Here is a 13,911-nt window from a genome sequence, read left to right on the forward strand (position 1 = left end):
TCTTAAATTTAACCTAAAATAGATATATGCAAGATCAAAATAATTAGAATTTTTTAAAGAAATGCCAATGATGTAACCTCCTACATATATGTTAGTAAACTTCGATTTTCTACTTTTCTAGCTGACTGTACTCCAGCCATGTGAGCAGTGTCAGGACAAGAATACTCCTCTGGCAAGATAAATAGCTATATTCCTGAAATTTCTCTACATAAGACTTAAGAAGTAGAAAATCTGAGTATCTAGATTCAAGCCTCTAAGTAGCAGTAACATCATCAAAGTTTAAGGCAATTCTTTCATACCAATAATACTGTGTCTCAGCAGTACCAGAAACAGTGCAACCAAAAATGCACTGAAGTACAACACATAACTACATGCAAAGGAACACTGATCTCAGTTCTGTAGGTTCATCAATAAAGAGGAATTTTGAAAATATATATGAAAACACAAGTGAAGTGATATATAAAGAACCTTTAATGACTGTGACAAAAACAGAAATTTAAAAAAACACACAAAAACAAACTAAAAAATAAAAGAGAACCTTTAAGTTGGGCAGTTGTAATTATCTTTTAAGCGTTTTACACGAGCTTTCATATGCACAAAGAGTACTATGAATGTATTAGCATACCTTTCTTCAAGGGGCTTTAAATTTGGTCTATTTTAAGGAGCTAATGAGGCCAGGCATGGTGGCTCACACTTATAATCCTAGCTAGCACTTTGGGAGGCCAAGGCGGGTGGATCACCTGAGGTCAGGAGTTCAGGACCATCTTGGCCGACATGGTGAAACCCCATCTCTACTAAAAATATAAAAATTAGCCAGTCATGGTGGCGGGTGCCTGTGATCCCAGCTACTTGGGATGTTGAGGCAGGGAAATCGCTAGAACCCAGAAGGCAGAAGTTGCAGTGAGCTGATATTGCACCAATGCACTCCAGCCTGGGGGTACAGAGCAAGACTCCGCCTCAATAATAATAAGAAGAAGAAGAAGAAGAAGATAATGAAACGTTCCTATAGGAGTGCTTCAGTTCTTGATAACAAGTGGATATCTGGTACCACCTTGTGATAAATACAGATATAACCATTTTAAAAGTCAGTCCTAGGCCGGGCGCGGTGGCTCAAGCCTGTAATCCCAGCACTTTGGGAGGCCGAGACGGGCGGATCACGAGGTCAGGAGATCGAGACCATCCTGGCTAACATGGTGAAACCCCGTCTCTACTAAAAATACAAAAAAACTAGCCGGGCGAGGTGGCGGGCGCCTGTAGTCCCAGCTACTCGGGAGGCTGAGGCAGGAGAATGGCATAAACCTGGGAGACAGAGCTTGCAGTGAGCTGAGATCCGGCCACTGTACTCCAGCCTGGGTGACAGAGCGAGACTCCGTCTCAAAAAAAAAAAAAAAAAAAAAAAAAAAGTCAGTCCTATAATCCCATCCAACTAAAATGTCAATGATATTTATGCCCTTAAACTTCAACTCATTTCCAAAAAACTCCCACTTCAGAATGTAACTTAGTTCCAGAAAATGGAGGAAGTAAAAGTTTTTAAATTTGCTTTAAATAAGCATAAAGCAGATCAAAAGAGAATCAAGCAGAAATTTTGAAGCATGGAATTATTTGAAGACCAATTCCTTAAAAAAAAAAAAAAAAGCAAATGGAAGAGATATAAGACAAAGAAAAACTTGTAAGGGCCAGTGAAGTTATATTTTTATAGAAACATATGGATCATTTTCCAGGATTAAAAAAAAAGTTTCTGTATTTTTCAATTAATCTTTTTTCAAGGGCTATGGTCTGTAGTCTCACAAATTGTATAAGCATGCCAATCAACTAATTACAAAGTGATTTTTTTGTTGTTTTAAGAAAATAAAGCTATTGCATTATGGAAAACAACAGTGAGGTTCCTCAAAAACTAAAAATGGAACTAGTATATGATCCAGCAATCCCACTTCTGGATGTATATCCAAAGGAACTGAAATCAGTATGTCAAGGAGATATTTGTACCGCCACATTCACTAAGGCATTAGTCACAATAGCCACGCCTTAGGAAACCACTTAAGTGCCCGTTAATAGATAAGTGGATTAAACACAAAAAGTAGCATACATACACAAATGGAGTATTATTTAGCTTTAAAAGAGAAGAAAATTTTGTCATTCTGTCGTTTGTAAGAATGTGGATGAACATTATAGTAAGTGGGGGACATTATGTTAAGTGAAATAAGCCAGGTATAGAGAGAAAAATGTAGGTTGAACATCTCTAATCTAATCTGAAAATCCAGAATTTGAAATGTTTCAAAATCCAAAACTTTGTGAGAGCCAACATGATGCCACAAGTAGAAAATTCCACACCTGACACTTTTACTTTTTGATGGTTCAATGTACACAAACTCTGTTTCATGTACAGTTATTTAAAATCTTGTATAAAATTACCTTCAGGTTATGTGCATAAGATATAAATGCAACACAAATAAATTCTGTGTTTGGACTTGCGTCCCATTCCTAAGACATCTCATTAGGTATATGCAAATATTCCAAAATTCAAAAAAATCCAAAATCGGAAACACTTCTAGTGCCAAGCAGTTTGGACAAGGGATACTCAACCTACACTATATGATGTCACTTACATGTGGAATCTAAAAATGTCAAACTCACATAGGTAGAGAGTAGAATGGCGGTTACCAGAGGCCAGGGTTCAGTGGCAGGAGGGAATGGGGCAATGGTCAAATGGTACAAAGTTTCAGTTAGACAGGAGGAATAAGGTTTAGAGATCTGCTGCACAGCATGATAACCATAGTTAATAAGAATGTATTACGTATTTAGAAATTGCTAATGGAATAGACTACAGAACTCCACAGCTTAGCTCACTTAAGAGGTAGAAAAGAGAATGCTGGAAAGTGGAATAAGAGCTTGTTGAGGCTGGATGTGGTCGCTCATGCCTGTAATTCCAGTATTTTGGGAGGCCGGGGTGGGCAGATCACGTGAGGCAAGGAATGTGAGACTAGCCTGGCCAACATGGTGAAAACTCATCTCTACCAAAAACACAAAAATTAGCTGGGCATGGTGACACGTGCCTATAGTCCCAGCTACTAGGGAGGCTGAGGCAGGAGGATTGTCTGAGTCCAGGAGGTTGAGGCTGCAATGAGCTGTGATCATGCACTTCAGCTTGGGTGACAGAGCGAGACTTTGTCTCAAATAACAAAACAAAACAAAAGCTTGTTGAAGTGTGAAAGAAACCAGTGATCATTTGACTCCCTCACCCATCCCTACTGTGGCTAAAAAGGCCTCATCCAGCTTGTGCAGGCCTCATAGAGGTCTAGGACCTTAAAATGTTATTTTTAACTTAACAAATATCAGCCAGGTGTGGTGGCTCATGCCTGTAATTCCAGACTTTGGGGCGGGCGGATCACTTGAGGTCAGGAGTTCAAGACCAGCCCAGCAAACATGGTAAAACCCCGTCTCTTCTAAAAATACAAAATTAGCTGGGCATCGTGGCACATGCCTGTAATCCCAGCTACCTGGGAGGCTGAGGTGGGAGGATCACTTCCACCCAGGAGGCAGAGGTTGCAGTGAGCTAAGATCACATCTCCACACTCTAGCCTCAGGGACACAGCAAGACTCTGTCTCAAAAAACAAAAATAAACATGTAGTAACTTTTTATGTTCTCAAGACACTTTTGAAAAACTAGAAGAGTCAAGATGGCTGACTAGGCACAGCCAGGAAGACATTCTCCCACTGAGAGAGACCATCATCAAGTAGACTGGCACATGCTGAACAGATACTCAGAAAGAAGACATTGAGAGTGGATACAGGGAGGACACAGACCCTGAATCTGAAAAAGGAGGAAGCTGGGAACCCTGCATGGGGTTACCAAGCACCAAGACTCATTCCTGGAACCTAGCAGCTCCTAGGGAAAGGGTAATTGAAACTGGTTTGGAGTGGCCCACTCTCATCACAGACCTTTGAGATCCTAGCTGCAGGAGACCCTAAGACCCCTCCAAGACATCTGAAATGGCAGGGAGAACTACCTGGAGAGCTGCCAGAGACAGAACTCTAGTCTGTGTGGAGAACAGAGGGTTTAGCATGGGAATAGCAACAGTGCAGCATGGTCATAAGTATCCATTTCCCAAGGCTCACCATACTCCTCTAGGTCGCCTTAGCCTTTATTAGCAGCCAGACATGGAGACAGCAGGGCTGTGTTGTGCATGGAATGGGGCCTGTCTCATCTGAACATCCCCGTCTGCCAGTCTCTCCCAGAGTCCCTGCCTGGCCACACCCGTATGCAGCATAGCCTCAGCTATCCTGGTGAAATACTTGCCAGTGGCCCCCACCTTCCCAAGGGAGGACTTTTGCAGATGGAGCCCCACAGGTGCACACTCACTCATAGCCTCTGTCCACTGCCTCGCCGGCATGCACACATACAACATGCAAACTTAGGAAATGCAGAGAACCCCTACAAGTTGGTATACAAAAGAACCATCCTCGAGACACATAGTCAGCAGATTCTCCAAGTTCCACATGAAAGAAAAACTCTTAAAGACAGCTAGAGAGAAGAAGCAGGTCACCTACTATGGGAATCCCATCAGGTTAACAGTGGACTTTTTAGCAGAAGCCTTACAAGCCAGAAGAGACTAGGGGACTATATTCAACATCCTTAAAGAAAAAAAAATTCCAATCAAGAATTTCATATCCAGCTAAACTAAGTTTTATAAGCAAAAGAGAAATTAAATCCTTTTCAGACAAGCAAATGCTAAGGGAATTTCTTACCATCAGACCTGCCTTACAAGAGGTCCTTAAAGGAGTGCTAAACATGGAAATGAAAGACCAATACTTGCCACCACAAAAACACACTTAAGTTCATAGCTCACTGATACTGTAAAGCAACTATACAATCAAGTCCACATAACAACTAACCACATGATGACAGGATTAAGTTCTCACATATCAGTATTGACCTTGAATGTATACATGCTAAATGCCCCCACATAAATGACACAGAGTGGCAAGTTGGATAAAGATGCATAACCCAATTGTATGCTGTCTTCAAGAGACAGATCTCACATGCAATGATGCCCACAGACTCAAAGAAAAGGAAAGGAGAAACATCAATCAAATGGAAAACAAAAAAGAGCAGGGGCTGCTATTCTTGTTTCAGAGAAAACAGACGTTAAATCATCAATGATAAAAAAGGACAAAGAAGAACATTACACAATGACAAAGAGTTCAATTAAACATGAAAACAACTATCCTAAACATATATATATAATTAGCATTGGAGCACACAGATTAATAAAACAAGTTCTTAGAGACCTACAAAGAGACTTCGATAACCACATCGTAATACTGAGAGACGTGAACACTCCATTGACAGTGCTACACATATTATTAAGGCAGAAAACTAACAAAAATATTCAGGATCTAAAGTTGACACTTAATCAAATGGACGTTAACAGACATCTACAAGGTACCCTACCCAAGAACAACAGAATGTACATTCTTCTCACCTGTGCGTGGCACATACTCTAAGATAGGCCACATGCTTGGCCATAAAGCAATGAACAAAATTTAAAAAAAAAAATCTGAAATCAAACCAAGCACTCTCTCGGACCACAGCTCAATAAAAATAGAAATCAATATCAAGATCTCTCAAAACCATACAATTATATGGAAATTAAACAATTTGCTCCTGCATGATTTCTGGGTAAACAATGAAATTAAAGCAGAAATCAAAAACTTCTTTGAAATTAATGAAAACAAAGATTTACCATACCAGAATCTGTGAGACACAGCTGAAGCAGTGCTAAGAGGAAAGTTTATGGCACTAAACGCCTGTATCAAGAAGTTAGAAAGATCTCACATTGACAACCTAACATAAAATCTAGAGAAAGGAGAGAAACAAGAGCAAACCAAATCCAAAGCTAGCGGAAGAAAATAACAAAATTAAGAGCTGAACTGAACAAAATTGAGATGTGAAAGCCATACAAAAAAAATCAACGAAACCAAAACTTGGTTCTTCAGAAGAATAAACAAAATTCATAGACTGCTAGCTGGATTAATCAAGAAACAAAGAGAGGCTGGGCATGGTGGCACATGCCTGTAATCCTAGCACTTTGGGAGGCCAAGGTGGGTGGATCACGAGGTCAGGAGTTCAAGACCAGCCTGACCAACATGGTGAAACCCCGTCTCTACTAATAATACAAAAATTAGCCTAATTTTTGTAAAAATACAAAAATTAGGTGTGGTGGCACGCGCCTGTAATCCCGGCTACTCGGGAGGCCAAGGCAGGAGAACTGCTTGAACTCAGGAGGCAGAGGTTGCAGTGAGCTGAGATCATGTCACTGCATTCCAACCTGAGTGACAGAACAAGACACTGTCTCAAAAAAAAGAAAAAGAAACAGAGAAGATCCAGATAAACATAATCAGAAATGACAATGGGAATATTAACAGCAACCCCAGAGAAATACAAAAACCAGGCCAGGTGCAGTGGCTCTGAAAGAACATAAAGATAGATGTGTACCCGCCCCGCCCCCCACCAAACCCTTTGTTCTGCTCTCTAATCTTTGCACATACCAGAGATTCCGTAAGTTCTGTGAGTACCTGCTTTTCTGCACGTACCAGAGATTTTGTAAGTTCTGAAGCAAGGTCACAAGACGTGTTTTAAGTAAGATAAACTCTTGCTGCCATAAACCTGCTCTCCCGCCTCAAAGGTTGAACCGAAATTTCAGAAATGGCGGGAACCAATCATAGTTAGCCAAATCGCCTTGTTCAAACACTAGCCAATCATATATCTGATTTGTATAATAACTCTATGCCCACTTTTCTTAGACTATATAACACTGCTCGGAGCTCAGTGGGGGAGCTCTCCTGCCCGTCTCGTTTCACGAGCGAGGGAGAGTTCCAGGTTCGAACCTGTAATAAAGATCCTTGCTGCTTAGCTTTGACTCTGGACTCTGGTGGTCTTCTTCGGGGAATAAACGGTCTGGGCATAACAGCTCACGCCTGTAATCCCAGCACTTTGGGAGGTTGAGGCAGGCAGATCACCTGAAGTCGGGAGTTTGAGACAGAGTGACAACATGGAGAAACCCCGTCTCTACTGAATACACAAAAAATTAGCTGGGCGTGGTGGCACATGCCTGTAATCCCAGCTACTCGGGAGGTTGAGGCAGGAGAGTCACTTGAACCCGGGAGGTGGAGGCTGCAGTGAGCCGAGATCGCGCCATTGCACTCCAGCCTGGGCAATAAGAGTGAAACTCCATCTCAAAACAAAAACAAAAACCCTCAGAGACTATTGCAAACACCTCTATGCATACAAACTAGAAAACACAGAAGAAATGGATACATTCCTAGAAACATCCGAAGACTGAACCAGGAAGAAACTGAAATCCTTGTAATAGCCCAATAACAAGTTCCAAAACTGAATCAGTAGTTAAAAAAAAAAAAAAAAAAAAAAAAAAACCTACTGTCATGCGCGTCCCTGTGGAGAGACCATCAAACAGGCTTTGTGTGAGCAACATGGCTGTTTATTTCACCTGGGTGCAGGCGGGCTGAGTCCGAAAAGAGAGTCAGCAAAGGGAGATAAGGGTGGGGCCGTTTTACCAGATTTGGGTAGGTAAAGGAAAATTACAGTCAAAGGGGGGTTGTTCTCTGGCGGGCAGGAGTGGGGGTCACAAGGTGCTCAGTGGGGGAGTTTTTTCAGCCAAGCTGAGCCACGAAAGGGAATTTCACAACATAAATATCATCGCTTAAGGCAAGGACCCGCCATTTTCACTTCTTTTGTGGTGGAATGTCATCAGTTAAGGCGAGGCAGGGCATTTGCACTTCTTTTGTGATTCTTCAGTTACTTCAGGCCATCTGGGCGTATACCTGTAAGTCACAGGGGATGCGATGGCTTGGCTTGGGCTCAGAGGCCTGATACCTACCAACCAGAAAAAGCCCTGGACTAGATGGAGTCATAGCCAAATTCAACCTAATGCACAAATAAGGGCTGGTACCAATCCTATTGAAACTATTCCAAAAAATTGAAGAGAAGGGACTCTTGCCTACTCATTCCATGAGGCCAGCATCATTCTGATACCAAAACCTGTCAGAGACACAATGGAAAAGGAAAACTTCAAGTCATTAACTCGGGTGAAGGCAGATGGGCTGGGCATGGTGGCTCATGTCTGTAATCCCAGCACTTTGGGAAGCTGAGGTGGATGGATTGCTTGAGCTCAGGAGTTTAAGACCACCCTGGGCAACATGGAGAAACCCCAACTCTACAAAAAAAAACACAAAAAAATTACCCAGACGTAGTGGTATGCACCTGTAGCCCCAGCCACTCAGGAGGTGGAGGTGGGAGGATCACTTGAGCCTGCCTGGGAGTTAGAGGTTGCAGTAAGCCAAGATTGCACCACTACACTCCAGTATGGGTGACAGAGTGAGACCCCATCTTAATAAACAGAGAAAGTAAAAGGAATATAGGCATAAAAATAGTTAAATTAGTATTTGCAAACTGAATCCAGCAGCACATTGAAAAGATAATATAACACAATCAAGTAGGCTTTATTCTTGAGATGCAAGGTTGGTTCAACATGCAGATCAATAAATGGGATTCATCACATAAACATAACTAAAAAGAAAAACCACATGATCATCTCAAAAGACACAGAAAAGGCTTTTGATAAAATTCAACGTCACTTTACGTTAAAAAACATCAACAAACTAAGCACTGAAGAAACACACCTCAAAATAATAAGAACCATTTATGACAAACCCACAGCCAACATCATACTGAATGTGCAAAAGCTAGAAGCATTCTCCTTGAAAAATGGAACAAGACAAGGATGCCCGCTCTTACCACTCCTTTTAAATATAATACTGGAAGTCCTAGCCAAAGCCATCAGGCAAGAGAAAGAAATGAAAGGCATCCAAATAGAAAGAAAGGAACTCAAACCATGTCTCCTTACAGATGATATGATTCTTTACCTAGAAAACTCCAAAAACAGTCTTTGCTCAAAGGCTCTTGGAACTGATAAACAGCTTCAGTAAACTTTCAGGTTACAAAATCAATGTATGAAAATCAGTACATTTCTATATACCAGTAACACTCAAGCTAACAGCCAAATAAAAAATGCAACCCCATTCATAACAGCCACAAAAATAATAAAATACTTAGGAATACAGTTAGATCTTTTACCAGAATGAAAAGGAAATCAGAGATGACACAAACAAATAGAAAAACATTCCATGCTCATGGGCAGGAAGAATCAATATTGATAAAATGGTCTTACTGCCCAAAGCAATTTACAGATTCCTATTTGTTATTCCTATTAAACTACCAACATCATCTTTCACAGAATTACAAAAAACTATCCTAAAATTTGTATGGAACCAAAAAAGAGCCCAAATAGCCAAGGCAAACCTAGGCAAAAATAACAAAGCTGTAGGCATCACACTACCTGACTTCAAACTATACTACAAGGCTACAGTGACCTAAACAGCATGATACTGGTACAAAAACTGACACATAGGCCAGGGAACAGGTTAGAGAACTCAGAAACAAAGCTGCACATCTACAACTATGTGATCTTCAATAAAGCTAACCAGAACAGACAGACAACATGGTGAAACCTCGTCTCTACAGAAAATACAAAAATTAGGCAGGCATGGTGGTGTGCATCTGTAGTCTCAGCTACTCCTGAGGCTGAGATGGGAGAATCTCCTGGGCCCGGGGAAGTTGAAGCTGCAGTGAGTTGTGATCATGCCACTGTGGCCTAAGCATCAGAGTGAAACTCTGTCTCAAAATAAAAAAGTTATAATATCCACTCTAACATTTTGACTTTCAAGAAGTTTAACTCTGTGAGCTTTTCAAAAATTATTATAATGTGATAAGATAATAAGACTTGTCCTATTTTATAAGGCTGCTGTGAGAATTAAAGTCTAGGTTGCTTTAAAAAGATGAATTAAGTATTTGCCAAAATACATAATTCAGCCGGTAACAAAACCAAGTCCTTCTTCATAAATACATTAAAAAAAAAAAAAAAAAAGAACAGTGCAGGGTTTCTCAATTATCTGCTTTTTTAAGAAGATAATCATAGATAAATGAAATCAATAGGTAACTATCAACCTTTAGATCACATTCTCAAATTCTATCAGAAGTTTAATAAGACCATCTATTCAAAATCAAGTCTGCTTCTTTCCCCAATCACCTTCTCCTTTTTAATTAAAAAGTGAGAATTGTAAAAAACAAAAAAGCTTAAGCCATTAATTCTTTCATATGATATTGCTGTAATATACCAAAATTTTGGTTCACAATTGGTTCAACTAATTTTTTTAAACTGGCAATTTTTTTTTTTTTTTTTTTTTTTTTTTTGAGACAGGGTCTTGCTCCATTGCCCAGGCTGGAGTGCAGTGGTGAGACCACGGTTTACTGCAGCTTTGACCTCCTGGACTCAAGTGATCCTCCTGCCTCAGGCCCCTGTGTAGCTGGGACAAGCACGTACCACACACCCAGCTAATTGTTCCAATTTCTGTAGAGATGGGGGTCTCAATTTGTTGCCTACACTGGTCTTAAACTCCTGGGCTCAAGTGATCCCCCCACCTCAGCCTCCCAAAGTGCTGGGATTACAGGCATGAGCTGCCACGCCCAGTCAAGTTTTAATATATGTTTACTTATCTATATTATGCCAATAAAAAATGTGATGGATTTTTCTTTTTTTCACTTTCAACCTGTTACTTACCAAGCAGCATTCTGTTTGTAAATAAAAATCTATCTATCTCAAAGTACTTGGGCCTTTTGTTAACCATATCAAGAAGAATATAACACCCTGGGATTGGTTTCATTTTGTCATTATAAAGCAGGGATTAGCAAACTTTTTCTGTAAAGATCCAGAGAGTACAATATTTCAGGCTTTGTGAGCCATACATGGTCTCTGTAGCATGTCCTTTTTCTTCCCCCCAACTCTTCAAACTCAACTCTTTAAAAATGTAAAAGAATATTCTGAATTCTTAGGTAAAGGGCTCTACAAAAATATAAACTATTAATAAAGCATCACTGAGGCAGCCCTAATTTCTAGGAAAAAAAAATATATATGGTATTAGACTGACAAGTAGAGAAAGGCAGAAAATAATCTAGACCATAGCAATATTAGTTTCATTATCTATATAAAAATAACTAAGCTAGGCCACGCGCAGTGGCTCACGCCTGTAATCCCAGCACTTTGGGAGGTCAAGGCGGCCAGATCGCAAGGTCAGGAGTTTGAGACCAGCCTGACCAACATGGTGAAACCCTGTCTCTTCTAAAAATACAAAAACTAGCCAGCTGTGGTGATGCGCACCTATAATCCCAGCTACTCAGGAGGCTGAGGCAGGAGAATGGCTTGAACCTGGAAGGCAGAGGTTGCAATGAGCCGAGATCACATCACTGCACTCCAGCCTGGGCAACAGAGCAAGACTCCGTCTCAAAAAAAAAACTAAGCTATTAACAAAATAACAAGCAAAAATAACTTGAGAGATGCTGTAATGGTGAGAGTTTAGAGCATTCCTGAGGACCTGGAGAAAACCTGTTGCTGAGGACAATTTGAAGGTTTTATTGGCTGAAAAAGGTGTCTGCAATCCCACTCCTAGATCTTTTTTTTTTTATTATTATACTTTAAGTTCTAGGGTACATGTGCACAACGTGCAGGTTTGTTACATATGTATACATGAGCCACGTTGGTGTGCTGCATCCATTAACTTGTCATTTACATTAGGTATATCTCCTAATGCTATCCCTCCCCGCTCCCCTCATCCCACAACAGGCCCCCGTGTGTGGTGTTCCCCTTCCTGTGTCCAAGTGTTCTCACTGTTCAATTCCCACCTCTGACACAGTCCTAGATCTTTCTTGAAGACTTGAAAAGAATCAGATTAGGGCCATGGGGACACAGAAGGTCACCCCAGCTCTGATGTTCGCCATCACAGTTGCTACAATCGGCTCTTTCCAATTTGGCTATAACACTGGGATCATCAATGCTCCTGAGATGATCATAAAGGAATTTATCAAGAACACTTTGAGGGACCAGGCAAATACCCCTCCCTCTGAGACGCTGCTCATGTCCCTCTGGTCTTTGTCTCTGGCCATATTCTCCGTTGTTGGTATGACTGGCTCCTTTTCCATTTGACTCTTTGTCAACCACTTTCACAGCTGCAATTCAATGCTTATCGTCAACCTGTTGACTGTCTCTGGTGGCTGCCTTATGGGATTGTGTAAAGTAGCTGAGTTGGTTGAAATGCTGATCCTGGGCTGCTTGGTTATTGGCCTCTTCTGCGGACTGTGCACAGGTTTTGTACCCATGTACATTGGAGAGATCTCACCTATTGCCCTGCAGGGTACCTTTGGCACTCTCAACCAGCTGGGCATCATTGTCGGAATTCTGGTGGCCCAAATCTTTGGTCTGGAATTCATCCTTGGGTCTGAAGAGCTATGGCTGGTGCTATTGGGCTTTCCCATCCTTCCTGCTATTCTACAAAGTACAGCCCTTCCATTTTGCCCTGAAAGTCCCAGGTTTTTGCTCATTAACAGAAAAGAAGAGAAGAATGCTAAGCAGATCCTCCAGCGATTGTGGAGCATCCAGGATGTATCCCAAGACATCCAGGAGATGCAAGATGAGAGTGCAAGGATGTCACAAGAAAAGCAAGTAACTGTGCTGGAGCTCTTTAGAGTATCCAGCTACCGAGACCCAATCATCATTTCAATTGTGCTCCAGCTCTCTCGGCAGCTCTCTGGAATCAATGCTGTGTTCTATTACTCAACAGGAATCTTCAAGGATGCAGGTGTTCAAGAGACCACCTAGGTGTGTTTCATACTACCTTCACTGTAGTTTCCCTATTTCTGCTGGAAAGGGCAGGAAGAAGGACTCTGCATATGATAGGTCTTGGAGGGATGGCTTTTTGTTCCATGCTCATGACTGTTTGTTATTAAAGGATGAGTATAATGGGATGAGCTTTGTCTTTATCAGGACTATCTTGGTCTTTGTGACCTTTGAAATTGGACCAGGTCCCATTCCCTGGTTTATTGTGGCCAAACTCTTCAGCCAGGGCCCCCGCCCAGCTGCGACGGCAATGGTCAGCTGCTCCAACTGTACCTCCAACTTCCTAGTGGGACTGCTCTTCCCCTCTGCTGCTTACTGTTTAGGAGCCTATGTTTTTATCATCTTCATCGGCTTCCTCATCACCTTCTTGACCTTTACCTTCTTCAAAGTCCCTGAGACCCATGGCAGGACTTTTGAGGATATCACATGGGCCTTTCAAGGGCAGGCACATGGTGCAAATAGATCTGGGAAGGACGGCATCATGGAGATGAACAGCACCCAGGCTGCTAAGGAGACCACCACCAATGTCTAAGTCATGCCTCCTTCCACGTCCCTCCCAGCATGGGAAAGCCACCTCTCCCGGAACGAAGGAGACACGTCATCAGGATGAACCCAGGACTGCTTCTGAATGCTGCTACTGATTCCTTTCTTATCCCATGCATTCCATGCACACCTCAAGACTGGGGTTTGTCGGATTTTCAATGGTTTTTAAAATATTTTATTTCCTAGACATTCTCTTCTGCTTAAGAGAGACCACATGAACCTACCTTCATTTCAGGAGGCATTGGCCACTTGGCATATGACAACTCGGCCAGCTTTTCCTTCCTTGGGTTCTAATATTGCCGCACTAGGGGATATAGGAGAGGAAAAGTAAGGCGCAGTTCCCCCAACCTCAGACTTATCAGGAAGAAGATACACACGAGTGTGGAAGGCAGAGGGGGTTTATGTAAGAGCACCTTCCTCACTTCCATATAGCTCTACATGGCAAATTAACTTGAGTTTTATTTATTTCACCCTCCCTCTGGTTTAATTACATAATTTTTTAAGTTCTGGGATACAGGTGCAGAATGTGCAGGTTACATAGGTATACATATGCCATGGTGGA

At 41.6% G+C, this 13,911-nt stretch overlaps 1 protein-coding gene and 1 pseudogene across 3 annotated transcripts in view; one reads left to right on the plus strand and one right to left on the minus strand.

Annotated features, from left to right (window-relative positions):
• RMDN1 (regulator of microtubule dynamics 1) overlaps positions 1-13,911 on the minus strand; it is a 44,996-nt gene that overhangs the window by 21,937 nt on the left and 9,148 nt on the right. The window lies entirely within an intron of this gene.
• LOC116276376 lies at positions 11,871-13,527 on the plus strand (annotated as a pseudogene).

Source organism: Papio anubis, chromosome 8 (genome assembly GCF_008728515.1).
Source record: "Papio anubis isolate 15944 chromosome 8, Panubis1.0, whole genome shotgun sequence".
Classification (NCBI taxonomy): domain Eukaryota; kingdom Metazoa; phylum Chordata; class Mammalia; order Primates; family Cercopithecidae; genus Papio; species Papio anubis.